Source organism: Coregonus lavaretus (assembly GCF_964263955.1).
Source record: "Coregonus lavaretus genome assembly, chromosome: 39".
NCBI classification, from domain to species: domain Eukaryota; kingdom Metazoa; phylum Chordata; class Actinopteri; order Salmoniformes; family Salmonidae; genus Coregonus; species Coregonus lavaretus.
This window is the reverse complement of record NC_140026.1, coordinates 3,796,025-3,807,954: the sequence shown is the minus strand read 5'-3', so window position 1 is coordinate 3,807,954 and position 11,930 is coordinate 3,796,025. Positions and strand designations below refer to the sequence as shown.

Genomic DNA, 11,930 nt, shown 5'->3' with positions numbered 1-11,930 from the left:
CAAACCCGTCTGCAGGCATAACGACGCCTACATGAAAATACACACACACACACACTGTTCTGATACCATCAGCCTGATCAGCACAATAACAGACCCCAAACACACCCACTCCTCATGGTCCAACTCTCAAGCTGAGTGAAGGGGTATTTTTAGAGAAGGACTATAAAGTGTGACTTCCTTTCCAGCTAACTAGTCTTTTTTAGAACAGCAGCCCTCATCAAAATAAATATATTATCTCTCTTCTCTACTCTCTCTCTCTTCTCTGTGTGTTTTGGTGAGTCTAGCTAGCTACCAGTCAGTCACAGAGAGATAGGGAGGACGTACAGCCAGAGGAAACCGACACACAACACCTAACAGAGATGTCTGGTGGTCCCCTCTCCTGCTTCTCCAAACAGGGAATACTCCTACTCTCTATCCTCCACTATGGTTAGTATTGTATGGATTCTTTACTTTCTCCTGTTCATGTTTTGTATCTATTACATGTACTTGCTTGCATGATGACGTTAGGAATACAGTTAGCTTTCTCTAACTTCCTTGTTCGTTTTTACGTGGTGAGTGATACAGTATATTGATTCTGTATGTTTTAATGAAACATTCGTATTTGATGTGTGTGTCATTGGTGTGGTTGGGTCAGCAGCTTTTGCAGTGCTTCCAGAAAGCAAGATATCTTATGATCCTGTGCTAGACGCATGTGATTCATTTAATTTAAGGCAATACTGGATTGTAATCCAATTAATGTTTTAAGTCGTCCCTTAACCCTGGTGCTTTGCTGAAAATAAATTATGTCCATTGTGGTATGGGTCAGATTGACCCGCACAGTCTAAACACACTCAAGACAGTCAATTTTGATTACATTGGAAGCTGACTGTCTTCTTCGTTGTGGTGACAGACATTCCACAACACATCAGCGTGTCCACATTTTTCAGGTAGGTTCATGACCCTAAATTAGGAAAAGTCATTTAATTTCATGGAGAAAAAGAGAGGTTAGGTAGTATTTTAGACAAATGGGTCAAATTGACCCGCAACATAATAGGAGGTATAAAAAAACATCACTATTAAATAATAAGACAAGGACAACTACAGATACAGTACCTTGTTAAAGTATTCATCCCCCTTGGCGTTTTTCCTATTCTGTTGCATTACAACCTGGAATTTAAATGGATTTTTATTTGGATTTCATGTAATGGACATACACAAAATAGTCCAAATTGGTGAAGTGAAATGAAAAAAAAAACTTGTTTAAAACAATTCTATAAAATAGATAATGGAAAAGTGGTGCGTGTATATGTATTCACCCCCTTTGCTATGAAGCCCCTAAATAAGATCTGATGCAACCAATTACCTTCAGAAGTCACATAATTAGTTAAATAAAGTCCACCTGTGTGCAATCTAAGTGTCACATGATCTGTCACATGATCTCAGTATATATACACCTGTTCTGAAAGTGTGCAACACCACTAAGCAAGGGGCACCACCAAGCAAGCGGCACCATGAAGACCAAGGAGCTCTCCAAACAGGTCAGGGACAAAGTTGTGGAGAAGTATAGATCAGGGTTGGGTTATAAAAACATATCTGAAACTTTGAACATCCCACGGAGCACCATTAAATCCATTATAAAAAAATTGAAAGAATATGGCACCACAACAAACCTGCCAAGAGAGGGCCGCCCACCAAAACTCACGGACCAGGCAAGGAGGGCATTAATCAGAGAGGCAACAAAGATACCAAAGATAACCCTGAAGGAGCTGCAAAGCTCCACCTTGGAGATTGGAGTATCTGTCCATAGGACCACTTTAAGCCGTACACTCCACACAGATGGACTTTATGGAAGAGTGGCCAGAAAAAAAGCCATTGCTTAAAGAAAAAAATAAGCAAACACGTTTGGTGTTCGCCAAAAGGCATGTGGGAGAAGGTACTCTATTCAGATGAGACTAAAATTGATCTTTTTGGCCATCAAGGAAAACGCTATGTTTGGCACAAACCCAACACCTCTCATCACCCAGAGAACACCATCCCCACAGTGAAGCATAGTGGTGGCATCATCATGTTGTGGGGATGTTTTTCATCGGCAGGGACTGGGAAACTGGTCAGAATTGAATGAATGATGGATGGTGCTAAATACAGGGAAATTCTTGAGGTAAACCTGTTTCAGTCATCCAGAGATTTGAGACTGGGACGTAGGTTCACCTTCCAGCAGGACAATAATAATAATAATAATAATAATAATAATAATATGCCATTTAGCAGACGCTTTTATCCAAAGCGACTTACAGTCATGCGTGCATACATTTTTGTGTATGGGTGGTCCCGGGGATCGAACCCACTATCTTGGCGTTACAAGCGCCGTGCTCTACCAGCTGAGCTACAGAGGACCACCTACAATGACCCTAAGCATACTGCTAAAGCAACACTCGAGTGGTTTAAGGGGAATCATCTAATTGTCTTGGAATGGCCTAGTCAAAGCCCAGACCTCAATCCAATTGAGAATCTGTGGTATGACTTAAAGATTGCTGTACACCAGCGGAACCCATCCAACTTGAAGGAGCTGGAGCAGTTTTGTCTTGAAGAATGGGCTAAAATACCAGTGGCTAGATGTGCCAAGCTTATAGAGATATACCACAAGAGACATGCAGCTGTAATTGCTGCAAAAGGTGGCCCTACAAAGTATTGACTTTAGGGGGGTTAATAGTTATGCACGCTCAGGTTTTCTGTTTTTTTTGTCTTATTTCTTGTTTGTTTCACCCCAAAAATATTTTGCAGCTTCAAAGTGGTAGGCATGTTGTGTAAATCAAATGATACAAACCCCCCTAAAATCCATTGTAATTTCAGGTTGTAAGGCAACAAAATAGGAAAAATGCCAAGGGTTAGGGTAAGATGTAATTGTAGAGTACAGAGGCATTTTTAATCTCAGAGCTCCAACAGTGCAGGTCAAAGGGAAGTGAATGAAACAAATATAACAATGATAAATGTCCATGGGGGGGGGGTCGCTGTTGTGACTTCTTCTTCGTCACAGTCTCCGTGTGGTTTGACCATTTCATCTCCTTCAAGTTTTGGACCGTCTCCATGACAGCCCTGTTGATGACCATGGGGGCGTGCCCAGCCTGGTTCCTCCTGAAGTCCACAATCAGCTCCTTTGTTAAGTTTAGGGAGAGGTTGTTTACCTGGCACCACGCTGTCAGAGTGCCTACCTCCTCCCTGTAGGCCGTCTCATCGTTGTTGGTAATCAGGCCTTCCACCAAATTTCAGGACTGCTGAGTGCAAACTTGAACATTGTGAAAATCTGTGCATCTTCCGGCGTGCCTTTACTGTGAACACTGAGACTGTACCCGCTTGAAGTTACAGTTTTAACATTGGCCAAGTAGGCTACTGCAGGCCTACCAGAGTGGCCTACCATCAAAAACAATGGAAAAAAATGCAACCCATAACATTTTAACATGGAAGTAACTGTTCTATCATTCAGCCTACAGTAGCAGCCAATGTTTTGGGTTCAATGTAGGCCTACATTATATGAAAGGTTTGGAGAAAAAAAACCTGCAGTGCTTGACATTAACCTGTGTATCCACTTGTCCTTCAGACAAGGAGGTGACTGAAAATGTTGTGTTGTTTAATGCAAGAAACCACTTTACAAAATAAATTCATCATTCCCATACCATTATTAGCGAATCAGACAAATTATGCTACGCTCTGCCTATTGGCTTCTTAGCTTATACAACACTGCCCCTTTAAGACATAAAAAAAGCTCTTTACCTGACTCCCTTTTCAAAGATGGCTAGAAATGCACACATTTTAAGCTCCTGTAGGAAGCAACCACTCCCCAATTGTTGACTATAAAGGAGCTATAACTGGGCTAATAACTCACTAATTAGCAAATAATATGAACACATGTGCAGACTTTGCTACAGGCAGCTCTCACTTTGATCTCAAAACAAGCTCATCTACTTGTGACCGCTCATACAATCCAATTCAAAGTGAATGGCACAAATCCATATATGGCAATGTACATTTGCATAATAGGCCTACTGCAGCTCTGATTGGTTATGGCGGACCGGTCTGTGTAGAGGGCCTGAGTCGTGCCTGTCAATGCAACAGAATCCTACTCCAGTGCGCTCTGCCTACAAGAACATCTCTTGCTCAGTTAGTTTTGCATAGAAAGTCTTGCATATTTTGTTTTGTTTTGGTATGTTATATTGGAAGTGGCTAATATTGATTTGATTTGATCACAAATCCCACAGTAGAGTGAAATGTTGATAGCGTTAACTAAAGGGGAAATCTGTGAAACTGTTCAATCTCATGATTCTCCGCATTGGCTGATATTTCTTATGCGTGGGGCAGCCCACGCGAGCAGCTTAGAGGGAACATTGCCTACTACTGTCATGTGGTCAGAGAACTTGATGATGGAGTTGGAACTGTGTGAGGCCACGCAGTCGTGGGTATACAGGGAGTACAGGAGGGGACAGAGGATGTACCCTTGTGGGGCCACCGTGTTGAGGATCAGTGTGTAGGAGGTAATGTTGCCTAACTTCACCACCTGGGAGCGACCCGTCAGGAAGTCAAGGAACCAGTTGCATAAGGAGGAGTTCAGTCTCAGGGCTGTGAGCTCTGTGGTGTGCTTAAAGGTCACTATGGTATTGAAGGCCGAGCTGTAGTCAAACAGCATCTTCCCATATGCATTCCTTCTGTCCAGGTGGGTGATAGGGTTTGCGTCTTCCGTGGATCTGTCGGGCGGTAGGCATATTGGAGAGGGTCGAGTGTGTCTGGAAGGGAGGAGGTGAAGTGGTCCTTGAATACATTTACATTTTAGTCATTTGGCAGACGTTCTTATCCAGGGCGACTTACAGTTAGTGATTGCATACATTTTCATACTGGCCCCCGTGGGAAACGAACCCACAACCCTGGCGTTGCAAGCGCCATGCTCTACCAACTGAGCTACAGGGGACCTGACTAGCCTCTCGAAGCACTTCATGATGACGGAAGTGAGTCCTACGGGTCGGTAGTCTTTCAGTTCACTTACTTTCCCTTTCTTGGGCACAGGGATGATAGTGTACATCTGAAGCAGGTGTGGATAACGACCTGACCTTGAAAGAGGTTGAAAATGTCCGAAAACACAACAGCTAGCTGGTCTGCACATGTTGAGAGGGCGCGGCTAGGGATGCTGTCTGGGCCGGCAGTCTTGCGAGTGTTAACAAGTTTGAATGACTTACATAAGTCCTCCGTGGAGACAGTAAGCATGTAGCCCTCTTTGTTCTCAGGGGCTCTCCTCGGCAGCTCAGAGTCGTCTTTATGCTAGGAGAGAAAAAGTTTTTTAGCTCGTAAGGTGGCGTTGGTGTTCGTGACGTGACTGGCTTTCTTTTTCTAATTCATGATCGTTAGATGCCCCTACCACATACGCCTGGTGTCCGGCCCTGTTGAAGGTTTCTGTTGTTGTCATGGACTACTTTAGCATTTAACTAATTATCAACTTTGCAACAACTTACTACTTTTTAACTACTTAGCTAGCATGTTAGCTAAACTTAACCTATTTCTAACCCTAACCTTAACCCTTTAACTACATAGCTAGCATGTTACCTATCTCTAACCTGAACCCCTAACCCCTAAACCTAACCTTAATCCCTAACCCTAACCTTAACCCCTAGCCTAGCTAACGATAGCCACCTAGCTAGCCTAGCTAACATTAGCTGTATAGCTAACCTAGTTGCTGGCGTCCCGGCAGAGTCAGCCCCCAGTCGTGAACTGTGGTTGTGCTAAGCCTGCTGGCAGGGCCAACCCCCGGCCGTAGGCCAAGGTTGTATAGGTCAGAGGGTTTGGTTTATCAGGGCCACTTTCAGTAGAAGATAGAAATGCCACAAATAGAGGCTGCTGAGGGGAGGACGGCTCATAATAATGCCTGGAATGGAGTAAATGGAATAGTATTAAACGTATGGGAAACATGTTTGATGTGTTCGATACCATTCCATCGATTCCATTCCAGCCATTACAATGAGCCTGTCCTCCCCAATTAAGGTGCCACCGGCCGCCTGTGTTCTACATGGAATATTTCTCTCTGAAGGTTCCAAAATGTTGCATCCTGCTGAACGCGGGCCATGTCTGTGATAGTTTAAAATGTACTGCCCAGGCCGGCGCTCATCTCTGGAACCTAATCACTAATATACTATGAAGGGCCTGTTTTTAAACGTCTCGGTCCGTCTCTGTCAAATGAAACCGCCACATCGGAATTGGAAACATTACGTTTTAGAAAATTCTATTTTGATATTGGAAATGTCAGATTCCAAAAAAGTAAGCAGCTATGAGTCAATAGCAGCCAGGAAATGATTCATTTCCGTGTTAATATATGAAATGTGGGCCTGATAAAATTGATAATTTCTTGCCATGGAAATAAAGTGATGCACTTCAACAGAGCACTTAAACAGCTTGTTACAGGCTTTGGTCTTTCATGTACAGTGGGGAAAAAAGCAGCCAGTCAGCCACCAATTGTGCAAGTTCTCCCACTTAAAAAGATGAGAGAGGCCTGTAATTTTCATCATAGGTACACGTCAACTATGACATACAAATTGAGAATTTTTTTTCCAGAAAATCACATTGTAGGATTTTTAATGAATGTATTTGCAAATTATGGTGGAAAATAAGTATTTGGTCACCTACAAACAAGGAAGATGTCTGGCTCTCACAGACCTGTAACTTCTTCTTTAAGAGGCTCCTCTGTCCTCCACTCGTTACCTGTATTAATGGCACCTGTTTGAACTTGTTATCAGTATAAAAGACACCTGTCCACAACCTCAAACAGTCACACTCCAAACTACACTATGGCCAAGACCAAAGAGCTGTCAAAGGACACCAGAAACAAAATTGTAGACCTGCACCAGGCTGGGAAGACTGAATCTGCAATAGGTAAGCAGCTTGGTTTGAAGAAATCAACTGTGGGAGCAATTATTAGGAAATGGAAGACATACAAGACCACTGATAATCTCCCTCGATCTGGGGCTCCACGCAAGATCTCACCCCGTGGGGTCAAAATGATCACAAGCAAAAATCCCAGAACCACACGGGGGGACCTAGTGAATGACCTGCAGAGAGCTGGGACCAAAGTAACAAAGCCTACCATCAGTAACACACTACGCCGCCAGGGACTCAAAACCTGCAGTGCCAGACGTGTCCCCCTGCTTAAGCCAGTACATGTCCAGGCCCGTCTGACGTTTGCTAGAGTGCATTTGGATGATCCAGAAGAGGATTGGGAGAATGTCATATGGTCAGATGAAACCAAAATATAACTTTTTGGTAAAAACTCAACTCGTCGTGTTTGGAGGACAAAGAATACTGAGTTGCATCCAAAGAACACCATACCTACACTGAAACATGGGGGTGCAAACATCATGCTTTGGGGCTGTTTTTCTGCTGAGAGACCAGGACGACTGATCCGTGTAAAGGAAAGAATTAATGGGGCCATGTATCGTGAGATTTTGAGTGAAAACCTCCTTCCACCGCCCCGGCAACGAAGGAGTGGCTTCGTAAGAAGCATTTCAAGGTCCTGGAGTGGCCTAGCCAGTCTCCAGATCTCAACCCCATAGAAAATCTTTGGAGGGAGTTGAAAGTCCGTGCCCAGCGACAGCCCCAAAACATCACTGCCCTAGAGGAGATCTGCATGGAGGAATGGGCCAAAATACCAGCAACAGTGTGTGAAAACCTTGTGAAGACTTACAGAAAACGTTTGACCTGTGTCATTGCCAACAAAGGGTATATAACAAAGTATTGAGAAACCTTTGTTATTGACCAAATACTTATTTTCCACCATAATTTGCAAATAAATTCATAAAAAATCCTACAATGTGATTTTCTGGATTTTTTTCTTCTCATTTTGTCTGTCATAGTTGACGTGTACCTATGATGCAAATTACAGGCCTCTCTCATCTTTTTAAGTGGGAGAACTTGCACAATTGGTGGCTGACTAAATACTTTTTTCCCCCACTGTATATTTTGAGGTTGGACGATAGCATGTGTGGCACACCGATTGGTGTCAACTCGTTAGTCAGTATGTGTTACACCTGCCCTGGTTTGTCATCTCGTAAGTGGGAAGGTGTTTCACCTGTGCTGGCCCAGCTGATATTTAAGAGTGGCTGGCCCAGTGCTCCAGTTGTCTGGAGCGATGTGGAGGGTTAACACCTTTTAGTTGATGTGGCCTATTTGAGTTCTAGAAAAACTGTCCTTTGTCTGATCTTCTTTGTTTTTGCTTTGCACCAACATTTTGGTTTGCTCCTGTCTTTAAGTTTGGTGTGGGTTTTATTTTGTTTGCCTCTTCTTGGGGAAATGTTGTGGCTGTTCATGGTTTGTGTCTTTTAGGTTCCAGGTGTTGTTGCTAGTCAGCGTTCAGTGGACACCCCCATGAGTGTCTTTCTAAAGCCCCTAATGTTTAGGTTTGGTTGTCAGTGCCTCTTTGTTAGTCAACAGGAAGTGTTCAGTGTGGTTAACAGTTTCTTGTCAGTAGTGTCATTCTGACGGTGGTTTTGTGGTCAACTGCTGGTAAAAACACCCTTCAGACAGATATGCTGCTGTTAACTATTTGTTAACAGTTTAGACAACTCTTTAGACCTTGGGATAGATTAAATCCGTATTGCTGAAGATCTGTGCTATAGCGTGATTCCAATTTAAAGGCAATGCTCCGTGTTCATGGAGACTGCTTTCTCATATGTCAGCCCAATCGGAAATTACATTTCAATTGTGCTATAAAGCGTCTCTTCAGCGGTATGGATTTAGAAAATATGCCTCTATAATGGCAATCTCACACTAGACTAATCTCTTGACAGACAAGCTAGTTATTTCGAGAATTAGATTATTGCTCGTGAGATTAGTCTTACACCTTTAAAGACAGGCAAAGATAGTCTTTCATACTCTCATTGAGTTTGTTCATGTTGATTTACCGGAAGAGCTAATTTAAGCAACTCAATGTCAATAGTGAGGTCTGTCATGAGATTGTTCAGTAATACATCTCGTGCTCGACAATCATCAGATGAGTGTTATGGTTGGATTACCTCAGAGGAGCTGGTGAAACAAATAGTTTTCATATTCTAACACTGATGCACCAAAGTATAGGCATACTTGAACTAGCTTTAAGATATAGGATAGCAATACATATAAGAGAGCAATAAGACAGTAGAGCACAGATCTGTGAAAAAGTACTGTGAACCTCACCTGGCATTATGATTTCATTCGACACTTTACTTCAACAAAGTGTGTCACAACACACTCCCCCAGTGAGTCATAAACAGCCTTAAAGGGATTCTCCGGTACTTTTGTATAATTTTAAGCCAGTAGTTATGAAAGTAGCACCACGAGCCAAAAGTGGTCACCGAAAATTGTGTATTACATCACATACAGTGCCCTCTGTAATAATTGGAACAGTGAATACTTTTTTCTTCTTTTGGCTTTATACTCCAGAAGTTTGGATTATAAATCAAACAATGACCATGAGGTTAATTTGCAGACTGTTAGCTTTAATTTCACTGTATTTTCATCCATATTGGGTGAACCATTTAGAAATGACAGCACTTTTTGTACATAGTCCCCCCATTTTAGGAGACCAAAAGTGTTGGGACAAATTCACTTATGTTTATTAAAGTAGTAAACATGGGATGTGGTCCCATATTCATAGCACACAATGACTACATCAAGCTTGAAACTCTACACATTTGTTGGATGCATTTGCTGTTTGTTTTGGTTGTGTTTCAGATAATTTTGTGCCCTATAGAAATGAATGGTAAATATTGTATTGTGTCATTTTGGGGTCACTTTTATTGTAAATAAGAATAGAAGATGTTTCTGAACACTTCTACACTAATATGGGGTCCTTCCATGATTACGGATAATTCTGAATGAATCGTGAATAATGACGAGTGAGAAGTTACAGACGCACAAATAGCATACGCCCTCCAAAATGTTTTGGGGGTATGATATTTTTGCATCTGTAACTTTCTCACTCATTATTCACAATTCAACTTCCCTCTAGTTCACAAACTCTGTTGTAAACAAAGCAGTTTAAAATCTATAGGTTTACCAAACGGTTAAGTGATTATCAATTAAGAGCAGTCGGATTAAGAAATATATATATATATATATATATATATATATATATATATATATATATATATATATATATATATATATATATATATATATATATATATGTGTGTGTGTGTGTGTGTGTGTGTGTGTGTGTTTATCATCTTAAAAGTAATGTGAGAATTGCATTGTGGAAAGCTATTATACTGAACAAAAATATAAACGCAACATGCTAAGTGTTGGTCCCATGTTTCATGAGCTGAAATAAAACATCCCAGAAAGTCTCCATACACACAAAAAGCTTATTTCTTTCAAATTTTGTGGACAGAATTGTTTACATCCCTGTTATTGAGCATTTGTCATTTGCCAAGATAATCCATCCACCTGACAGGTGTGGCATATCAAGAAGCTGATTAAAGAGCATGATCATTACACAGGTGCACCTTGTGCTGTGGACAATAAAAGGCCACTCTAAAATGTGCAGTTTTGTCACAAAACACAATGCCACAGATGACTTAAGTTTTGAGGAAGAGTGCAATTGGCATGCTGACTGCAGGAATGATCACCAGAGCTATTGCCAGATAATTTTATGGTAATTTCTCTACCATAAGCCGCCTCCAACGTCATTTTAGAGAATTTGGTAGTACGTCCAACCGGCCTCACAACCGCAGCCCAAGACCTCCACATCCTGTGCTGAGGAGTATTTCTGTCTGTAATAAAATGTATTTCAATTTACTAATTTCCTTAAATTAACTGTAATTCAGTAAAAACATGTATTTCTAGATTAAACACTTATTAAGATGATCCCTATCTGAATAAAGAGCTGCAAACTCTGCGCCCGGTGAACCTCTTCCTCTCTCTTTAGGGACCTGGGCTGAAGACCCTCCAATAGACCAGTATGGCTTGAACGGAGGTTCGGTGTGTCTGGCTGTTGCAGAACTACCTGATCAACTCAAACGAATTCAATGGAAGTTCCAAAATGATATAATAGTTAATGATAAAGAGATCTCTCCTAAATACAAGGATAAGGTAGATTATAACCCAGTGAACCAAACACTGTGCATTAAGAATCTGACGGACACAGACAGTGGAATTTACATTGCAAATGCACAGAAAATAGATTGGACAGATTCAACGTCTTCATACAGACTTAAGGTGTTGGGTGAGTTTTGTGATTTTTTAGTGTTTTGGTAGTCTGCTATGTATTTCTGCTTTGCTTGAAAAAGCTAATCTCCTTTAAAATGTCTTCACCAGTCATACATGTAAAATGTATCTTTCTGAACTTTATTGGTTGTTGTAGAAGCTGTTCCTATTCCAGCCATGCAGGTGACATACTCCAACTCAAGTACAGGACTTTGTAACATCACAGTGAATTGTTCAGGCTGGGTGTTTTCTGTCTGTAATGGAGGTCAGTGCACACTGTACCAGGATTCTCTGTCATTCTCTGAGGTCAACATCACCGTCTCCAGTGGTAATGGATTCATCCAGTGTATCGTCAACAATCACGTCAGTGCAGAGACCAAATCACAACGCATGGAGGAAATATGTAAGTCTAACTTACTAACTTCCACTTTCTGTACATACCTCTATCATTATTTAAAAAATCAACTAACTTTTAACATCATTGCAGTTATATTCTTCTCCAGCAAAAATGTGGATAATGCTGCTTTTGTGCCTGTGTGTGTGTGTTTGTGTGTGTGTCATGTAAATATGTATGTGTGTGTGTGTGTGCGACATCTCAGGTATTGGTCAGAAGAAGGGGATCGCTGCAGCATCACCAGTTGGCACCATTGTGGGCATTGTTACTGGTGGATTATTCTTAGTTGGTGTAGGATGCATCACATCAACCAGAAGACGGCGATCCCCTAAAGAGCAACAACTAC

General features: G+C 41.7%; 1 long non-coding RNA gene across 1 annotated transcript; it reads left to right on the top strand.

The window, feature by feature from the left end:
* The first annotated feature begins 338 nt into the window (after positions 1–338).
* On the top strand, positions 339–11,581 carry LOC311113073. Its single transcript, XR_014610957.1, has 3 exons — positions 339–426; positions 10,913–11,209; positions 11,348–11,581. It is a non-coding gene; the product is annotated as an uncharacterized lncRNA (long non-coding RNA).
* The last annotated feature ends 349 nt before the right edge of the window (positions 11,582–11,930 follow it).